A 21,484-nucleotide genomic window follows, 5' to 3' on the forward strand; every position below is an offset into this window, starting at 1 on the left:
TGATTGGGAATACCTGGTTTAAAAGAGAGATATACATAAGTATATGTATGTAAGTAGGAGAGATGGCCAGAGAGCATTATTGGATTACGTGTTAATTGATAGGCACGCGAAAGAGAGACTTTTGGATGTTAATGTGCTGAGAGGTGCAACTGGAGGGATGTCTGATCATTATCTTGTGGAGGCGAAGGTGAAAATTTGTAGAGGTTTTCAGAAAAGAAGGGAGAATGTTGGGGTGAAGAGAGTGGTGAGAGTAAGTGAGCTTAGGAAGGAGACTTGTGTGAGGAAGTACCAGGAGAGACTGAGTACAGAATGGAAAAAGGTGAGAACAAAGGAGGTAAGGGGAGTGGGGGAGGAATGGGATGTATTCAGGGAAGCAGTGATGGCTTGCGCAAAAGATGCTTGTGGCATGAGAAACGAGGGAGGTGGGCATATTAGAAAGGGTAGTGAATGGTGGGATGAAGAAGTAAGATTATTTGTGAAAGAGAAGAGAGAGGCATTTGGACGATTTTTGCAGGGAAATAATGCAAATGAGTGGGAGATGTATAAAAGAAAGAGACAGGAGGTCAAGAGAAAGGTGCAAGACATGAAAAAGAGGGCAAATGAGAGTTGGGGTGAGAGAGTATCATTAAATTTTAGAGAGAATAAAAAGATGCTTTGGAAGGAGGTAAATAAAGTGCGTAAGACAAGGGAATAAATGGGAACCTCAGTGAAGGGGGCTAATGGGGAGATGATAACAAGTAGTGGTGATGTGAGAAGGAGATGGAGTGAGTATTTTGAGGGTTTGTTGAATGTGTTTGATGATAGAGTGGCAGATATAGGGTGTTTTGGTCGAATTGGTGTGCAAAGTGAGAGGGTTAGGGAAAATGATTTGGTAAACAGAGAAGAGGTAGTAAAAGCTTTGCGGAAGATGAAAGCCGGCAAGGCAGCAGGGTTGGATGGTATTGCTGTGGAATTTATTAAAAAAGGGGGTGACTTTATTGTTGACTGGTTGGTAAGGTTATTTAATGGATGTATGATTCATGGTGAGGTGCCTGAGGATTGGTGGAATGCCTGCATAGTGCCATCGTACAAAGGCAAAGGGGACAAAGGTGAGTGCTCAAATTACAGAGGTATAAGTTTGTTTAGTATTGCTGGGAAATTATATGGGAGGGTATTGATTGTGAGGGTGAAGTCATGTACAGAGCATCAGATTGGGGAAGAGCGGTGTGGTTTCAGAAGTGGTAGAGGATGTGTGGATCAGGTGTTTGCTTTGAAGAATGTATGTGAGAAATACTTAGGAAAGCAAATGGATTTGTATGTAGCCTTTATGGATCTGGAGAAGGCATATGATAGAGTTGATAGAGATGCTCTGTGGAAGGTATTAAGAATATATGGTGTGGGAGGCAAGTTGTTAGAAGCAGTGAAAAGTATTTATCAAGGATGTAAGGCATGTATACGTGTAGGAAGAGAGGAAAGTGATTGGTTCTCAGTGAATGTAGGTTTGCAGCATGGGTGTGTGATGTCTCCATGGTTGTTTAATTTGTTTATGGAAGGGGGTGTTAGGGAGGTGAATGCAAGAGTTTTGGAAAGAGGGGCAAGTATGCAGTCTGTTGTGGATGAGAGAGCGTGGGAAGTGAGTCAGTTGTTGTTCGTTGATGATACAGCGCTGGTGGCTGATTCATGAGAAACTGCAGAAGCTGGTGACTGAGTTTGGTAAAGTGTGTGAGAGAAGAAAGTTGAAAGTAAATGTGAATAAGAGCAAGGTTATGAGGTTCAGTAGGGTTGAGGGTCAAGTTAATTGGGAGGTAAGTTTGAATGGAGAAAAACTGGAGGAAGTGAAGTGTTTTAGATATCTGGGAGTGGATTTGGCAGCGGATGGAACCATGGAAGCCATATGAATCATAGGGTGGGGGAGGGGGCGAAAATTCTGGGAGCGTTGAAGAGTGTGTGGAAGTCGAGAGCATTATCTCAGAAAGCCAAAATGGGTATGTTTGAAGGAATAGTGGTTCCAACAATTTTGTATGGTTGCGAGGTGTGGGCTATGGATAGAGTTGTGCACAGGAGGGTGGATGTGCTGGAAATGAGATGTTTGAGGACAATATGTGGTGTGAGGTGGTTTGATCAAGAAAGTAATAATAGAGTAAGAGAGATGTGTGGAAATAAAAAGAGTGTGGTTGAGAGAGCAGAAGAGGGTGTTTTGAAATGGTTTGGTCACATGGAGAGACTGAGTGAGGAAAGATTGACAAAGAGGATATATGTGTCAGAGGTGGAGGGAACGAGGAGAAGTGGGAGACCAAATTGGAGGTGGAAAGATGAAGTGAAAAAGACTTTGAGTGATCAGGGCCTGAACATGCAGGAGGGTGAAAGGCGTGCAAGGAATGGAGTGAATTGGAACGATGTGGTATACCGGGGTCGACATGCTGTCAACTGAATGGACTGAACCAGGGCATGTGAATCGTCTGGGGTAAACCATGGAAAGTTGTGTGGGGCCTGGATGTGGAAAGGGAGCTGTGGTTTTGGTGCATTATTACATGACAGCTAGAGACTGAGTGTGAATGAATGGGGCCTTTGTTGTCTTTTCCTAGCACTACCTCACACACATGAGGGGGGAGGGGGTTATTATTACATGTGTGGCGAGGTGGCGATGAGAATGAATAAAGGCAGACAGTATGAATTATGTACATGTGTATATATGTATATGTCTGTGTGTGCATATATATGTATACGTTAAGATGTATAGGTATGTATAATTGCGTGTGAGGACATATATGCATATACATGTGTATGTGGGTGGGTTGGGGCATTCTTTCATCTGTTTCCTTGCACTACCTCGCTAACGCGGGAGACAGCGACAAAGCAAAATAATAAAATAATAATAATAAAAAAGATACAGTATTAATAAGAATGGTCTCACTGCAAGCCCTATAATATCGTTGCCAATCATCTCTATGTGCAATCCTGAAATCATAAGGTTGGGGCTATCCTAATATCTTTCTTGAAAGGGATGGTTAAGATACCTTACTCCACCCTGAATCTTTATATCTCAACTTTAGATACATCCAGACATCGAGCTTTCAAATGTCTTGGAATGTGCCCCCAAACGGCAATGAGCGACAATGTCTGCAAAAAACACATGTCCACCCCATATGTTTACAAAGGCGATACACGTTTAAGGTTTATTGCAAGTATGTACAAGCATATGACAATCTCAGGGTGAAATCATTGTACATCTGGTTGCTGAGACATGATTTTTATGGAGAGAGCACCAGTAACCTCCCTAAGTATGCCTAAGAGTATCTTTACGGAATTATGTTCTTTCCTTACTCATCTGGGGACTTTTGCTGATGGGTGCTGTAATAACTCCATGTGTGCTTCAAAGATGGCCCTTACCTTACTAAGTAGGAGAAAGCCTGAATTCTCACCAGGAAACAAGAAAATGTGGGTATACCTGGGATTTCTTATCCCTGTGGATAGGGATGAAACAATACTTCCCACATATTCCTTGCGTGTCATAGAAAGCAACTAAAAGGGGAGGGAGTGGGGGGCTGGAAATCCTCCCCTCTCGTTTTTAATTTTCCAAAAGAAGGAACAGAGAAGGGGCCAAGTGAGGATATCCCTCAAAAGCTCAGTTCTATGTTCTTAATGCTACCTCACTAATGCAGGAAATGGCGAATAGTATGGAAAAAAGAAGAAAAAAAACAAACTGGGATTTCTACGTTCACTGGCCTCCCTGACCAAGTCATTCCACTACCATAACCCATCTCTGGTCACCTTATGAAGACTTCCAGATCTAAAGATAATCTCTTAAGATGAGAAGTAATGAAGCAAACCCACATTTCTGTTGCCAAACTCAAGAGAAACCAACTAAATTTTTAGGAAATTATTTCTCAAAGAATCATTCAATATTGTCTGCAAAAGGACCTTCACATTACCTCCAGCAAGTCAGGTGCCAAACTCCTACAAACAAATTAAATGAATTGCAAACAACTTGCATTTGCTAACAAATACAAGGACTAGAGTATGACAAGGGAGAATACACAAGCCAAAGGATGACAACTGGTATGAATACTGTTTCGCAATGAAAACAAGTGAAACACTAAGATTGCGAGATAATTTGGAGTTGCTTTGGTAGTGCAATGGGCAGGGGTGGGTTGAATTTCTTACCTTAAGAACACTACAATCAATAGATAGAAGTGCACTACGGTGCTAGAGGACCATCTCCTTCCCTTTTATAAGCTTCATGGGCATGATCACTTTATGCAGGTACTGCCCCCTGCCATAAGGTTAGAAAAGTGATACATTGATTACCAGGGAAAAATATTCAACTGCTGGAGTGGCCTGGGAACTCCCTAGACCTTAACACAAATGAGAACTGCTGAAACCAGATGAAAGTCAACCTTGCTTCCGGCAACAACTCTTCAATGCCTCACTTCATTTAGGAGACCCAAAACATGGTAATAGAATACTTCAGGAACCTTACCAATTCCATACACACATCACATATCTGCAGATAGTAATTAAAGCCAAATGAGACATGACAAAGTACTAAAATGTCAATGTACCATTATTTTTGTGGATGGTGAAGGAGACCAAGAAGTTTTTTGTTGTCAACTATTTTTTTTCCCAGACAATGTATTTTGGAGGAAACTTGCATGAAACACACCTATCTTGGCCTTGAAATGAACCTTTGCCTTTAGCATACTTGGACTCGGGTACACTAATGGTTTTCCTAGACAAGTATGGAAGGAACAGAGAAACCCTCTAGAACTATTCCTTTTACGATAATTAGTAAGAGAGCCCCCACTCACAATCTCCTCCCTGCAATTTCCTTCTAAGAGATGGTTTATAAAAGGATTTCCTCTTACTGCTGGTTTTGAAAAGCTAAATCTCAGAATTTTCTGAACAGCCTTAAGAGGAAAAAAAGGAGTTACACATGGGGAGGACTGCCAGAGCTTGTCGTTAGCATTTTTGCTGAGATAACAGAGACTGCATTAGTCTCTCTAAATGAAGCTGAAGGCTGTTTCAATACATGCCCAAAGATTCACTAAATGAGGTCAAGTTTAACAGAATGCTCTGTTAGGGAGGGACATGATTCACAAAGGGCAGAGATATCTACAGTCACAGAAATCTTTTCAAAATAATTTCAAGGGCATAGCATCCTCAGAATTATCATTGCTATCTACCATAGTCTGACAAGATACAGCTGCCTTTAGTTTCATGGAGTATGTTGATAAGATTGTGTACACTAGCCATAAACCATCTTTCTTAAATAAAACCAGAAGACAGAATCTGTATTCCAGCAGTGAAAACAGGAGACTATGCTATGGACCTACTCACACATCAAGCACAGGGGCAGGACTACCATATTTAAGATGGTACTTGGGTCGACTTAGCTTCCCCCCATTCCACACAAATCTAACACAGTTTAGGGTCTGTCCATTCTTAGAGAACCTACAAGCTTTAAAAAACACCTGGTAGGTCCCTCAACACCAAAAGAGGCCAAATTAACAAGGTATTCAGAGCTTTCATTTCCACAAAACAAAGTGGTCTAAACTGAGGGATAGAAAGGCAAACTCCCTAGCTTCAGCTTTTTTAAGGCTTTGATGGTAACAGCATTTGGAGACAGATGAGGGATGTCAGAGAGCAAAAGACTGGAGACAAGATTGTCAGTCTATGGGGTATGGCATGAATAAATGCATCTCACCACTTTAAACTAGGCACAGTTTGTACTACTTGGTGGTTAACCAAGTTTAACATTGTCCTTCCTACGGATGGAGGAACTAGAATATGATCTTACTGTTGTCCTTCCTGGGGATAAAAGGAACAAATGTAGCATCACATGGCACCTTAAAATGAGAGGACTTCTGTCTTTTGCCTTCCTGAAACCTTATGGTCTTCAGAGCATCAAGGGATCTGTCACTAGCACAGTTCCTGTCACAAATATCTGTCACTAACAGGCTATGATGGCTGCTATCTCAGAGGAAAGGAACATTCTTGCATCACCCACGACCTATGGCAGAATCCCACACTGTAGAAGCATGGAAGCTGGCTATTTACTTTGGTAGTTTGGCTGCTCAAAAACAACCTCATAGGTATCATCCATACACTATCTTTGGATGGCAGATGAAAGAATGTTAGCGATTTGGTCATTAAGTATGTGAATTCATAGCTTCTTGCCTAATGCACTGAAAGGACTCAAAAGTAAACACTCAGGATAAAGGGTACATGCAATGGTGGTGCAGAAGGGAGAGAGGATTCGACTCCCCGCACTGCTTGGATGAGTAAGAGGGCAGCTCAGCAAAGTCTGGAGTGAGCCTAGTGGGAGGCTAAGTGCAAAGGAGCTGAAGCATCCAAAAGTTTTATCCTTGATTTGGTGCACATGAAAACTCATAACACATACTTGGTTCCTCTGGGAAGAAGGCAAAAAGACAGGGAAAGGCAGAAGTGGAAAATAATATAGGCAGAAAACTGGAAAGAATTCAATTTCTGCAAAGCTTTCTGGGATGCTAGAAAATACAACTGACCATCACCAATGGTGCTGTCGTGTATATCTGGCATACTTCTAAAAAAGTCCATAGTTCTAGGTTAATCTTCTCAGGGAGCAGGCATCAGAGATATAGATAGATAGCTAGACTGTCAGGTATGTGGACTATCATGAAATATGATTATGGTATAACTACATCTACCTGAAAATATGGTTACAAAAACTGAGTATCAAATGAACATCCAAGAGAACCAACAAGTGTTAACATCACCTACAGTTGTGCTTTCAAGGTTAACTAAGATCAACAACTGAACTATCTTTTATATTTTCATTTCAGTATTTTTCGGAAACTGACCAGGAACTTACTGATTTGCTCACCAGAATTAGCAAATATCCATTACTTCAAGTTCAGACCACCTAAAGCATGGTCATGGGCAAAATCATGGGCTTCTTCCAGTATATAACTAAACAAAATAAAATTCCTTTAAAATTTCAAAAGGATTTCTTATAAAGGCAATATACTTTAAGTGCAGAATGCAATAAAAAATGCAAGAAGGTGAAACAGAATGTTTGAAGGTATGTGGGATTAGCAGAATAAACAGCATATCAAATGAGGAAATTAGAAAAGGATGTATGGTAGAGGTCAGTAAAGTGGGATATGAGTGTTAAGGAAGTATAGAAATAAGAGAAGCAAGCAATACTAACACAACGTGTGTGTGTGTGTGTGTGTGTAAGAAATATCAGAATGAAAGCTGAAGGCATGGTGGAAGGACAGAATGGGAAACTGTGTACATAAGGTGTTTGTCTGGACAAACCAGCTGAAATGTGGAAAAGCCACACTCATGTAATCAACTACAAAGGTTTCTGGTTATCCAGGTGAATGAAGTTTACTTATACTGACTTATTTCCATACCCTTCTGTTGGAGGAATAAACATTGGTGACCTTCTCTTGCCATCAGCCATCCTGTGACCTTCTCTTGCCATCAGCCATCCTGTGACCTTCTCTTGCCATCAGCCATCCTGTGACCTTCTCTTGCCATCAGCCATCCTGTGACCTTCTCTTGCCATCAGCCATCCTGTGACCTTCTCTTGCCATCAGCCATCCTGTGACCTTCTCTTGCCATCAGCCATCCTGTGACCTTCTCTTGCCATCAGCCATCCTGTGACCTTCTCTTGCCATCAGACATCCTGTGACCTTCTCTTGCCATCAGCCATCCTGTGACCTTCTCTTGCCATCAGACATCCTGTAACCTTCTCTTGCCATCAGCCATCCTGTGACCTTCTCTTGCCATCAGCCATCCTGTGACCTTCTCTTGTCATCAGCCATCCTGTGACCTTCTCTTGCCATCAGCCATCCTGTGACCTTCTCTTGCCATCAGCCATCCTGTGACCTTCTCTTGCCATCAGCCATCCTGTGACCTTCTCTTGCCATCAGCCATCCTGTGACCTTCTCTTGCCATCAGACATCCTGTGACCTTCTCTTGCCATCAGCCATCCTGTGACCTTCTCTTGCCATCAGCCATCCTGTGACCTTCTCTTGCCATCAGCCATCCTGTGACCTTCTCTTGCCATCAGCCATCCTTGTATCAAACAGTTTGTTGGTTATGGCTCTCTTGCGTGTAGATAAACCTGAGGAATAAACCAGTTCAAATGTTGTTGACCACTGTAATATATAATATATAAATGAGCTGGACCTTGCATGTAGAAGAATGATTATGGGTAGATGTGTTTATATGAAATTCCCCAAGACAGTATTAGGAGGTTTACCCAAGTCAGAAAGGACAATATAAGAGAGATGTGTGATAGTAAGAAGAGCATGTTGAAGTAAGGATACGGAGAGAATGACTAATAAGATATGTAAGACAGCACTGGATCAGGTCAACACCTGATAAAACATATCCTTCTGTGTATCTTATGTGACTTCTGAATTCTAACATACCATTGAAAGAAGGAAAACATTATTCTTACTTCGTTCACACACCGTATCATGGAATTTCAAAACTAGGCCCATCATTTACGGCATTTGATTCAAACTCCAGGTTTCAACACAAGCAACATATATATATATATATATATATATATATATATATATATATATATATATATATATATATATATATATATATATCCTCCTGCGCACAACTCTATCCATAGCCCACGCCTCGCAACCATACAACATTGTTGGAACCACTATTCCTTCAAACATACCCATTTTTGCTTTCCGAGATAATGTTCTCGACTTCCACACATTTTTCAAGGCTCCCAAAATTTTCGCCCCCTCCCCCACCCTATGATCCACTTCCGCTTCCATGGTTCCATCTGCTGACAGATCCACTCCCAGATATCTAAAACACTTCACTTCCTCCAGTTTTTCTCCATTCAAACTCACCTCCCAATTGACTTGACCCTCAACCCTACTGTACCTAATAACCTTGCTCTTATTCACATTTACTCTTAACTTTCTTCTTCCACACACTTTACCAAACTCAGTCACCAGCTTCTGCAGTTTCTCACATGAATCAGCCACCAGCGCTGTATCATCAGCGAACAACAACTGACTCACTTCCCAAGCTCTCTCATCCCCAACAGACTTCATACTTGCCCCTCTTTCCAGGACTCTTGCATTTACCTCCCTAACAACCCCATCCATAAACAAATTAAACAACCATGGAGACATCACACACCCCTGCCGCAAACCTACATTCACTGAGAACCAATCACTTTCCTCTCTTCCTACACGTACACATGCCTTACATCCTCGATAAAAACTTTTCACTGCTTCTAACAACTTGCCTCCCACACCATATATTCTTAATACCTTCCACAGAGCATCTCTATCAACTCTATCATATGCCTTCTCCAGATCCATAAATGCTACATACAAATCCATTTGCTTTTCTAAGTATTTCTCACATACATTCTTCAAAGCAAACACCTGATCCACACATCCTCTACCACTTCTGAAACCGCACTGCTCTTCCCCAATCTGATGCTCTGTACATGCCTTCACCCTCTCAATCAATACCCTCCCATATAATTTACCAGGAATACTCAACAAACTTATACCTCTGTAATTTGAGCACTCACTCTTATCCCCTTTGCCTTTGTACAATGGCACTATGCACGCATTCCGCCAATCCTCAGGCACCTCACCATGAGTCATACATACATTAAATAACCTTACCAACCAGTCAACAATACAGTCACCCCCTTTTTTAATAAATTCCACTGCAATACCATCCAAACCTGCTGCCTTGCCGGCTTTCATCTTCCGCAAAGCTTTTACTACCTCTTCTCTGTTTACCAAATCATTTTCCCTAACCCTCTCACTTTGCACACCACCTCGACCAAAACACCCTATATCTGCCACTCTGTCATCAGACACATTCAACAAAAAAAAAAAAAAAAAAAAAAAAAAAATATATATATATATATATATATATATATATATATATATATATATATATATTTTTTTTTTTTTTTTTTTTTTTTTTTTTTTATACTTTGTCGCTGTCTCCCGCGTTTGCGAGGTAGCGCAAGGAAACAGACGAAAGAAATGGCCCAACCCCCCCCCCCCATACACATGTACATACACACGTCCAGACACGCAAATATACATACCTACACAGCTTTCCATGGTTTACCCCAGACGCTTCACATGCCTTGCTTCAATCCACTGACAGCACGTCAACCCCTGTATACCACATGACTCCAATTCACTCTATTTCTTGCCCTCCTTTCACCCTCCTGCATGTTCAGGCCCCGATCACACAAAATCTTTTTCACTCCATCTTTCCACCTCCAATTTGGTCTCCCTCTTCTCCTTGTTCCCTCCACCTCCGACACATATATCCTCTTGGTCAATCTCTCCTCACTCATTCTCTCCATGTGCCCAAACCATTTCAAAACACCCTCTTCTGCTCTCTCGACCACGCTCTTTTTATTTCCACACATCTCTCTTACCCTTACGTTACTTACTCGATCAAACCACCTCACACCACACATTGTCCTCAAACATCTCATTTCCAGCACATCCATCCTCCTGCGCACATCTCTATCCATAGCCCACGCCTCGCAACCATACAGCATTGTTGGAACCACTATTCCCTCAAACATACCCATTTTTGCTTTCCGAGATAATGTTCTCGACTTCCACACATTTTTCAAGGCTCCCAAAATTTTCGCCCCCTCCCCCACCCTATGATCCACTTCCGCTTCCATGGTTCCATCCGCTGACAGATCCACTCCCAGATATCTAAAACACTTCACTTCCTCCAGTTTTTCTCCATTCAAACTCACCTCCCAATTGACTTGACCCTCACCCCTACTGTACCTAATAACCTTGCTCTTATTCACATTTACTCTCAACTTTCTTCTTCCACACACTTTACCAAACTCAGTCACCAGCTTCTGCAGTTTCTCACATGAATCAGCCACCAGCGCTGTATCATCAGCGAACAACAATTGACTCACTTCCCAAGCTCTCTCATCCCCAACAGACTTCATATATATATCTTTTTTTTTTATACTTTGTCGCTGTCTCCCGCGTTTGCGAGGCAGCGCAAGGAAACAGACGAAAGAAATGGCCCAACCCCCCCCCCCATACACATGTATATACATACGTCCACACACGCAAATATACATACCTACACAGCTTTCCATGGTTTACCCCAGACGCTTCACATGCCCTGCTTCAATCCACTGACAGCACGTCAACCCCGGTATACCACATCGCTCCAATTCACTCTATTCCTTGCCCTCCTTTCACCCTCCTGCATGTTCAGGCCCCGATCACACAAAATCTTTTTCACTCCATCTTTCCACCTCCAATTTGGTCTCCCTCTTCTCCTTGTTCCCTCCACCTCCGACACATATATCCTCTTGGTCAATCTTTCCTCACTCATCCTCTCCATGTGCCCAAACCACTTCAAAACACCCTCTTCTGCTCTCTCAACCACGCTCTTTTTATTTCCACACATCTCTCTTACCCTTACGTTACTCACTCGATCAAACCACCTCACACCACACATTGTCCTCAAACATCTCATTTCCAGCACATCCATCCTCCTGTGCACAACTCTATCCATAGCCCACGCCTCGCAACCATACAACATTGTTGGAACCACTATTCCTTCAAACATACCCATTTTTGCTTTCCGAGATAATGTTCTCGACTTCCACACATTCTTCAAGGCCCCCAGGATTTTCGCCCCCTCCCCCACCCTATGATCCACTTCCGCTTCCATGGTTCCATCCGCTGCCAGATCCACTCCCAGATATCTAAAACACTTCACTTCCTCCAGTTTTTCTCCATTCAAACTCACCTCCCAATTGACTTGACCCTCAACCCTACTGTACCTAATAACCTTGCTCTTATTCACATTTACTCTTAACTTTCTTCTTCCACACACTTTTCCAAACTCAGTCACCAGCTTCTGCAGTTTCTCACATGAATCAGCCACCAGCGCTGTATCATCAGCGAACAACAACTGACTCACTTCCCAAGCTCTCTCATCCCCAACAGACTTCATACTTGCCCCTCTTTCCAAAACTCTTGCATTCACCTCCCTAACAACCCCATCCATAAACAAATTAAACAACCATGGAGACATCACACACCCCTGCCGCAAACCTACATTCACTGAGAACCAATCACTTTCCTCTCTTCCTACACGTACACATGCCTTACATCCTCGATAAAAACTTTTCACTGCTTCTAACAACTTTCCTCCCACACCATATATTCTTAATACCTTCCACAGAGCATCTCTATCAACTCTATCGTATGCCTTCTCCAGATCCATAAATGCTACATACAAATCCATTTGCTTTTCTAAGTATTTCTCACATACATTCTTCAAAGCAAACACCTGATCCACACATCCTCTACCACTTCTGAAACCACACTGCTCTTCCCCAATCTGATGCTCTGTACATGCCTTCACCCTCTCAATCAACACTCTCCCATATAATTTACCAGGAATACTCAACAAACTTATACCTCTGTAATTTGAGCACTCACTCTTATCCCCTTTGCCTTTGTACAATGGCACTATGCACGCATTCCGCCAATCCTCAGGCACCTCACCATGAGTCATACATACATTAAATAACCTTACCAACCAGTCAACAATACAGTCACCCCCTTTTTTAATAAATTCCACTGCAATACCATCCAAACCTGCTGCCTTGCCGGCTTTCATCTTCCGCAAAGCTTTCACTACCTCTTCTCTGTTTACCAAATCATTTTCCCTAACCCTCTCACTTTGCACACCACCTCGACCAAAACACCCTATATCTGCCACTCTATCATCAAACACATTCAACAAACCTTCAAAATACTCACTCCATCTCCTTCTCACATCACCACTACTTGTTATCACCTCCCCACTTGCGCCCTTCACCGAAGTTCCCATTTGCTCCCTTGTCTTACGCACTTTATTTACCTCCTTCCAGAACACCTTTTTATTCTCCCTAAAATTTAATGATACTCTCTCACCCCAACTCTCATTTGCCCTTTTTTTCACCTCTTGCACCTTTCTCTTGACCTCCTGTCTCTTTCTTTTATACATCTCCCACTCAATTGCATTTTTTCCCTGCAAAAATTGTCCAAATGCCTCTCTCTTCTCTTTCACTAATACTCTTACTTCTTCATCCCACCACTCACTACCCTTTCTAATCAACCCACCTCCCACTCTTCTCATGCCACAAGCATCTTTTGCGCAATCCATCACTGATTCCCTAAATACATCCCATTCCTCCCCCACTCCCCTTACTTCCATTGTTCTCACCTTTTTCCATTCTGTACTCAGTCTCTCCTGGTACTTCCTCACACAGGTCTCCTTCTCAAGCTCACTTACTCTCACCACCCTCTTCACCCCAACATTCACTCCTCTTTTCTGAAAACCCATACAAATCTTCACCTTAGCATCCACAAGATAATGATCAGACATCCCTCCAGTTGCACCTCTCAGCACATTAACATCCAAAAGTCTCTCTTTCGCACGCCTGTCAATTAACACGTAATCCAATAACGCTCTCTGGCCATCTCTCCTACTTACATAAGTATACTTATGTATATCTCGCTTTTTAAACCAGGTATTCCCAATCATCAGTCCTTTTTCAGCACATAAATCTACAAGCTCTTCACCATTTCCATTTACAACACTGAACACCCCATGTATACCAATTATTCCCTCAACTGCCACATTACTCACCTTTGCATTCAAATCACCCATCACTATGACCCGGTCTCGTGCATCAAAACCACTAACACACTCATTCAGCTGCTCCCAAAACACTTGCCTCTCTTGATCTTTCTTCTCATGCCCAGGTGCATATGCACCAATAATCACCCACCTCTCTCCATCAACTTTCAGTTTTACCCATATTAATCGAGAATTTACTTTCTTACACTCTATCACATACTCCCACAACTCCTGTTTCAGGAGTATTGCTACTCCTTCCCTTGCTCTTGTCCTCTCACTAACCCCTGACTTTACTCCCCAAACTATTCGCCATTTCCCGCGTTAGCGAGGTAGCTTTAAGAACAGAGGACTGGGCCTTTCCTGGAATATCCTCACCTGGCCCCCTCTGTTCCTTCTTTTGGAAAAATTAAAAAAAAAAAAAGAGAGGGGAGGGTTTCCAGCCCCCCGCTCCCTCCCCTTTTAGTCGCCTTCTATGACACGCAGTGAATACGTGGGAAGTATTCTTAATCCCCTATCCCCAGGGATAATATATATATATATATATATATATATATATATATATATATATATATATATATATATTTTTTTTTCTTTTTTTATACTAATCGCCATTTCCCACATTAGTGAGGTAGCGTTAAGAACAGAGGATGAGGACTGGGCCTTTGAGGGAATATCCTCACCTGGCCCCCTTCACTGTTTCTTCTTTTGGAAAAAAAAAAGAGAGGGGAGGATTTCCAGCCTCCCGCTCCCTCCCCTTTTAGTCGCCTTCTACGACACGCAGGGAATACGTGGGAAGTATTCTATCTCCCCTATCCCCAGGGATATATATATATATATATATATATATATATATATATATATATATATATATATATATTTTAATTTTCATTATACTTAGTTGCTGTCTCCCGCGTTAGCGAGGTAGCTCAAGGAAACAGACGAAAGAATGGCCCAACCCACCCACATACACATGTATATACATACACGTCCACACATGCACATATACATACCTATACATTTTAACGTATACATATATACACATACACAGACATATACATATATACACGTACATAATTCATACTTGCTGCCTTTATTCATTCCTGTCGCCACCCCGCCACACATGAAATAGCATCCCCCCTCCCCCCGTGAGGTAGCGCTGGGAAAAGACAAAATGCCATATCTGTTCACACTAAGTCTCTAGCTGTCATACATACTTGCCATTTCCTGCATTAACGAGATAGCATTATTATTATACCCAATCGATGTTTCCTGCATCAGCAAGGTAGCGCCAGGAAACAGACAAAGAATGGCCCATCCACTCATATACACATGTATGCACATAAATGCCTATAAATACACATACAAAGACTTATACATATACACACAAGTACACATTCATACTTGCTTGCTTTCATCCATTCCTGGCGCTACCCCACCCCACAGGAAACAATATCACTACCCCCCACTTCAGCAAGGTAGTGCCAAGAAAACAGACAAAAAAAAAAAAAAAAAAAATATATATATATATATATATATATATATATATATATATATATATATATATATATATATATATATATATATATCGCAAGTAATCACTTACGACCAATCTTTCTAAAACACAAATCAGCTGATTGGTATAAACAAAGACACAGCTATGACGTCATATATGTAAACATGCCAGACAGACAACGAACGTACCACAAACTTATTGTAGGCATAAATAGGTGATTTATTAACGAATTCTATCATCAATAAAGCTATCCAAATTAGATAGCTTTATTGTTTATAAATTTTTTATAATTTTTCCGAAAATTTTGTTGACATCAATTATCAGTTAATGTCTAGATAATTATATTTTTATCAAATAACGTCTGAATGAGGATTTTTTCACTAATTACCATGAAATAATTAATTATAAAAAGGTCAGGTATTGTAAATTACATGCTATCAAGTACATATATTATTGTATAAATATGCAATGTTAGTTCTCATGTGGGTGTGTTGCTTGAGAAGGTTGGAGGATCCTCATGGCTACTTCCTCTGTTGCAGATCAAACAAGTGTTTCAACTGGCCCCACTGAGACAGCGTTCTCTCAGGTGCTCATTGGGCTTTGCTTAAGGTGCGGAATGTTTGTTATCACTCAAGATATGGATACATCCTTATGCTGTAAATGCTGTAGCTTTTGATATGCTTGACTGTTAAGGAGAAAATCGTTTTGATGTAGTAGTATCCTGAGTCAGTGTGTAGCTGGCTCACTAACACGTAAGAACCAACAAAGTATAATACATAGTTGGCCTCATGGCTGTGGAGAGGAAGAAGCCTTGATGGTGATACAAACATTGTTTATCTTACAGAAATGTGTCATGATTAATGTTGAAGACAGAACTTTGATATTTTTTGCAATGCAGAAGATCAGAGATTATGGAAGGTTGCATTCTCACACATCATATCCATTTTTTGATGCATCTGTTTAAAGGTTTCATCCACATTAAAGAAATCTTAATTTGACAGTTGGAATGAATTATTACTTAATTTCTTTAATTTTCATTCTAACTCACAGTATATTATTTTCATTCTCATGACATCAATAGACTGGGTGTGTACATATGAGAAGTTTTGTCATGAAGTGCAGAAAAGGCAGTTATTTAAAAAGAATTGCTCAGAAATGTTGAAGATGTCTTAGGTGCCTCAGGTTTTATAAACAAGTTGTTAAAGATGAAAGAACTTCTTGAATTTGTGATATTGTATCATTACTTACTCCTCTCTCCATGGAAATAGGTCAATCAGAATTTTATTCTCATATCACCTGCATGGAGACATGAAAAGGGTGGATGTAATGGAACTGAAATGTTTGTGGACACTATGTGTTGTGAGGTTTGATGAAGAAATGATAGGGTAAGAGAGAAGTGTAGTTGTATGAGGAGTATGCATGAGAGAGCTAAAGAGGCTGTGCTGAGCGGTTTGGATGTGTGGAGAGGATGAGTGAGGAAAGGATGCATGAAGTGGAGGGAACTATGAAAAGGGGAGATCCAAGGAGGAGGTTCAAGGATATAAGGAAAGATGTTTTGAAGGTTTAAAGCTTTGGTGGTAGACTTCAGAGAAACTTCAAAAGCTGATGACCTTTGGAAGAGTTTTTGAGAGTAAATGTAAATGAATGTGAGATAATAAGGGTTAGTCTGAGGATGAGAGAGGATGGTTTGAGCTTAAGCATGATTGGAAAAGACCAAGAGGGAGTGGAGTGATTTAGGTACCTTAAGAGTGGTCATAGCAGTGGATGAAACCATGAGAAATGAAGCGAGTTATGGGCTGGGAGAGGGTGCCAAGGTCCTGGAAGCATTAAGGAGTATGGGAAAGGGGAGGTCAGTGTTTGTCAGGTTGAAGGTGGATATGTTTTATAGCATTATATTTCCAACAGTGTTGCATGGTTGTGAACCCTGGGCCTTTCCTGAAAAGGCAAGGAAGAGGATGGTCTTGTTAATGAAGTATAAGAACTGTGTTGTGTGAGATGGGTTGATTGTGTCAAGAATGACTATAAGAAAGAGATGTGGGACTGAACACAGTCTCACTTAGAGTGATGATCAGGGTGTGCTGAACTGGTTTGGAAATATGGAAAGAATAAGCAAAGAAAGATAGAATAAGAGGATCCACAAGTCAGAATTGGATGGAGGAAGGGGAGGGGGAAGCTAGGAGATGGAAGGATGTAGTGAAGGGGGCTTGAACATTCAGAAGGGTGGAAGGATTGTGTGGGATACAGTGAATTGGATATATTGGTATATTGGGGTGCAGCATGCCATCTGTGGGCTGAACTAGGGCATTTGAAGTGGTCGAGGTGAACTAAGGATTGGTCTGAGGAGTTTTGATACATCAGACATGACAGCTAGAAAATGGATGTTTGCAAATGGAGCCATTGTTCCTTTGTTTGTTCTTGATTCTAGCTCAGTGAGGTGGGAGAAGCAGTTAGATTTAAGACAGAATACTGATAGGTATGAAATAAATTGAATCACAATTTCAAGTAGAAACCCTCCTGATTTTAGAATCGGCTTGTGTTTGAAATAAAGACTTGTCCCAACATACAATTTACTACTTAAGTATACCTGCATCCCAATACTGTCATTCCCTAACCATAGATCACACCCTCACTTTTTAGGTTATACTGCACATTCATTAAGTAATCTCTCAACTTCATTTATATGACCCTTATTGGATATATTGGGAATGTTTAATGCCAACAGCATTCACATGTTTAATCATATGATAGTAGAAAATGTTCAGTAGATGGGCCCCACAAGTGTTAAAACTCCCTCCCCTTGTAGCAGAGAATGGGAATTATAAATAGGTAATTACGTGTTTACACACATACACATACTTCTACAGATATTAATTTCATCATTAGTTGAATATCTGTAAGGCTTTAGTGTATGCCAGTTTGTCAAAACCAGTGGAACCCAATTGCCCTAAAAGATTCATAAGAGCTATTAACACCTTAAAAAAAGACAAGAATATACATATTATTAAAGCAGATAAGGCTAACACTGTTGTGATTTTAGACAAAAGTAACTATTTATCTAAAATGAATGATCTTTTAAATGATGACTCAACATATTCCAAACTCTGTAAAAATCCCTTAGAAGCAGTTAATTCCCATTTTAATAAAGAAAGTTGTTGTTGTTGAAAGGTAATGGTTCTCTTATCAAAAGTTTTGTCATCTTTGTCCCCTTCATTGCCATATATGTATGGACTTATCAAAACACATAAACAGAATTTTCCAGCAAGACCTATAGTGAGTTCAGTAGGCTCCATCACATATAAATTGTCAAAATGGTTAGTTTCTTTATTAAGCCCTTTAGTGGGTAAGATATCAAATTCTAATATGAACAATGTAGCTTTAGTGATCAAGCTTAACAATATCAATGTTAATTTTGATTTTGAACTTGTTAGCTTTGAAGTTTTCTCACTTTTCACAAAAGTTCCAGTTGATGACCTTTTAGAATATTTAGTTGATGTCTTGGATGATATTCATTTACCTGTTTCAAAGTCTGTTTTCATTGAACTGATAAAATTTTGTATAAAAGACTTTGTATTTCAGTTCAATGGAGATTATTATGCTTAAAATTTGGTTTGGCAATGGGTAATCCTCTTTCACTTGTAATAAGTAATCTTTATATGGAAAATTTGAAACAAAATTACTGAAAGATATCTTAAAGGGGAAGAGTGGTTTGGAAATGTCTGGGGAGTGAAGTCAGGGGTTAGTGAGAGGACAAGAGCAAGGGAAGGAGTAGCAATACTCCTGAAACAGGAGTTGTGGGAGTATGTGATAGAATGTAAGAAAGTAAATTCTCGATTAGTATGGGTAAAATTGAAAGTTGATGGAGAGAGGTGGGTGATTACTGGTGCATATGCACCTGGGCATGAGAAGAAAGATCATGAGAGGCAAGTGTTTTGGGAGCAGCTGAATGAGTGTGTTAGCGGTTTTGATGCACGAGACCGGGTTATAGTGATGGGTGATTTGAATGCAAAGGTGAGTAATGTGGCAGTTGAGGGAATAATTGGTATGCATGGGGTGTTCAGTGTTGTAAATGGAAATGGTGAAGAGCTTGTAGATTTATGTGCTGAAAAAGGACTGATGATTGGGAATACCTGGTTTAAAAAGCGAGATATACATAAGTATACTTATGTAAGTAGGAGAGATGGCCAGAGAGCGTTATTGGATTACGTGTTAATTGACAGGCGTGCGAAAGAGAGACTTTTGGATGTTAATGTGCTGAGAGGTGCAACTGGAGGGATGTCTGATCATTATCTTGTGGAGGCTAAGGTGAAGATTAGTATGGGTTTTCAGAAAAGAGGAGTGAATGTTGGGGTGAAGAAGGTGGTGAGAGTAAGTGAGCTTGGGAAGGAGACCTGTGTGGGGAAGTACCAGGAGAGACTGTGTACAGAATGGAAAAAGGTGAGAACAATGGAAGTAAGGGGAGTGGGGGAGGAATGGGATGTATTTAGGGAATCAGTGATGGATTGCGCAAAAGATGCTTGTGGCATGAGAAGAGTGGGAGGTGGGCTGTTTAGAAAGGGTAGTGAGTGGTGGGATGAAGAAGTAAGAGTATTAGTGAAAGAGAAGAGAGAGGCATTTGGACGATTTTTGCAGGGAAAAAATGCAATTGAGTGGGAGAAGTATAAAAGAAAGAGACAGGAGGTCAAGAGAAAGGTGCAAGAGGTGAAAAAAAGGGCAAATGAGAGTTGGGGTGAGAGACTATCAGTAAATTTTAGGGAGAATAAAAAGATGTTCTGGAAGGAGGTAAATAGGGTGCGTAAGACAAGGGAGCAAATGGGAACTTCAGTGAAGGGCGTAAATGGGGAGGTGATAACAAGTAGCGGTGATGTGAGAAGGAGATGGAATGAGTATTTTGAAGGTTTGTTGAATGTGTCTGATGACAGAGTGGCAGATATAGGGTGTTTTGGTCGAGGTGGTGTGCAAAGTGAGAGGGTTAGGGAAAATGATTTGGTAAACAGAGAAGAGGTAGTAAAAGCTTTGCGGAAGATGAAAGCCAGCAAGGCGGCAGGTTTGGATGGTATTGCAGTGGAATTTATTAAAAAAGGGGGTGACTGTATTGTTGACTGGTTGGTAAGGTTATTTAATGTATGTATGACTCATGGTGAGGTGCCTGAGGATTGGCGGAATGCGTGCATAGTGCCATTGTACAAAGGCAAAGGGGATAAGAGTGAGTGCTCAAATTACAGAGGTATAAGTTTGTTGAGTATTCCTGGTAAATTATATGGGAGGGTATTGATTGAGAGGGTGAAGGCATGTACAGAGCATCAGATTGGGGAAGAGCAGTGCGGTTTCAGAAGTGGTAGAGGATGTGTGGATCAGGTGTTTGCTTTGAAGAATGTATGTGAGAAATACTTAGAAAAGCAAATGGATTTGTATGTAGCATTTATGGATCTGGAGAAGGCATATGATAGAGTTGATAGAGATGCTCTGTGGAAGGTATTAAGAATATATGGTGTGGGAGGAAAGTTGTTAGAAGCAGTGAAAAGTTTTTATCGAGGATGTAAGGCATGTGTACGTGTAGGAAGAGAGGAAAGTGATTGGTTCTCAGTGAATGTAGGTTTGCGGCAGGGGTGTGTGATGTCTCCATGGTTGTTTAATTTGTTTATGGATGGGGTTGTTAGGGAGGTAAATGCAAGAGTTTTGGAAAGAGGGGCAAGTATAAAGTCTGTTGGGGATGAGAGAGCTTGGGAAGTGAGTCAGTTGTTGTTCGCTGATGATACAGCGCTGGTGGCTGATTCATGTGAGAAACTGCAGAAGCTGGTGACTGAGTTTGGTAAAGTGTGTGGAAGAAGAAAGTTAAGAGTAAATGTGAATAAGAGCAAGGTTATTAGGTACAGTAGGGGTGAGGGTCAAGTCAATTGGGAGGTGAGTTTGAATGGAGAAAAACTGGAGGAAGTGAAGTGTTTTAGATATCTGGGAGTGGATCTGTCAGCGGATGGAACCATGGAAGCGGAAGTGGATCATAGGGTGGGGGAGGGGGCGAAAATTTTGGGAGCCTTGAAAAATGTGTGGAAGTCGAGAACATTATCTCGGAAAGCAAAAATGGGTATGTTTGAAGGAATAGTGGTTCCAACAATGTTGTATGGTTGCGAGGCGTGGGCTATGGATAGAGATGTGCGCAGGAGGATGGATGTGCTGGAAATGAGATGTTTGAGGAAAATGTGTGGTGTGAGGTGGTTTGATCGAGTAAGTAACGTGAGGGTAAGAAAGATGTGTGGAAATAAAAAGAGCGTGGTTGAGAGAGCAGAAGAGGGTGTTTTGAAA

General features: G+C 41.0%; 1 protein-coding gene and 2 long non-coding RNA genes across 8 annotated transcripts in view; 1 reads left to right on the forward strand and 2 right to left on the reverse strand.

Annotated features, from left to right (window-relative positions):
- LOC139765362 (uncharacterized) overlaps positions 1-21,484 on the reverse strand; it is a 574,294-nt gene that overhangs the window by 87,359 nt on the left and 465,451 nt on the right. The window lies entirely within an intron of this gene.
- Positions 4,615-15,362, reverse strand: LOC139765359 (uncharacterized). The gene is made up of 2 exons (XR_011716646.1): positions 15,275-15,362; positions 4,615-8,092 (listed from the first exon to the last, which is right to left on the reverse strand). It is a non-coding gene; the product is annotated as an uncharacterized lncRNA (long non-coding RNA).
- LOC139765358 (uncharacterized) overlaps positions 15,638-21,484 on the forward strand; it is a 32,698-nt gene continuing 26,851 nt past the window's right edge. The window contains exon 1 of one of the 2 annotated variants that reach the window (XR_011716644.1): positions 15,638-15,793. This is a non-coding gene — a long non-coding RNA (uncharacterized lncRNA). The remainder of the gene's footprint in view (positions 15,794-21,484) is intronic. The other variant, XR_011716645.1, reaches the window with a different exon arrangement.

The sequence above is a fragment of the Panulirus ornatus genome, chromosome 54 (assembly GCF_036320965.1).
Source record: "Panulirus ornatus isolate Po-2019 chromosome 54, ASM3632096v1, whole genome shotgun sequence".
Lineage (NCBI taxonomy): Eukaryota > Metazoa > Arthropoda > Malacostraca > Decapoda > Palinuridae > Panulirus > Panulirus ornatus.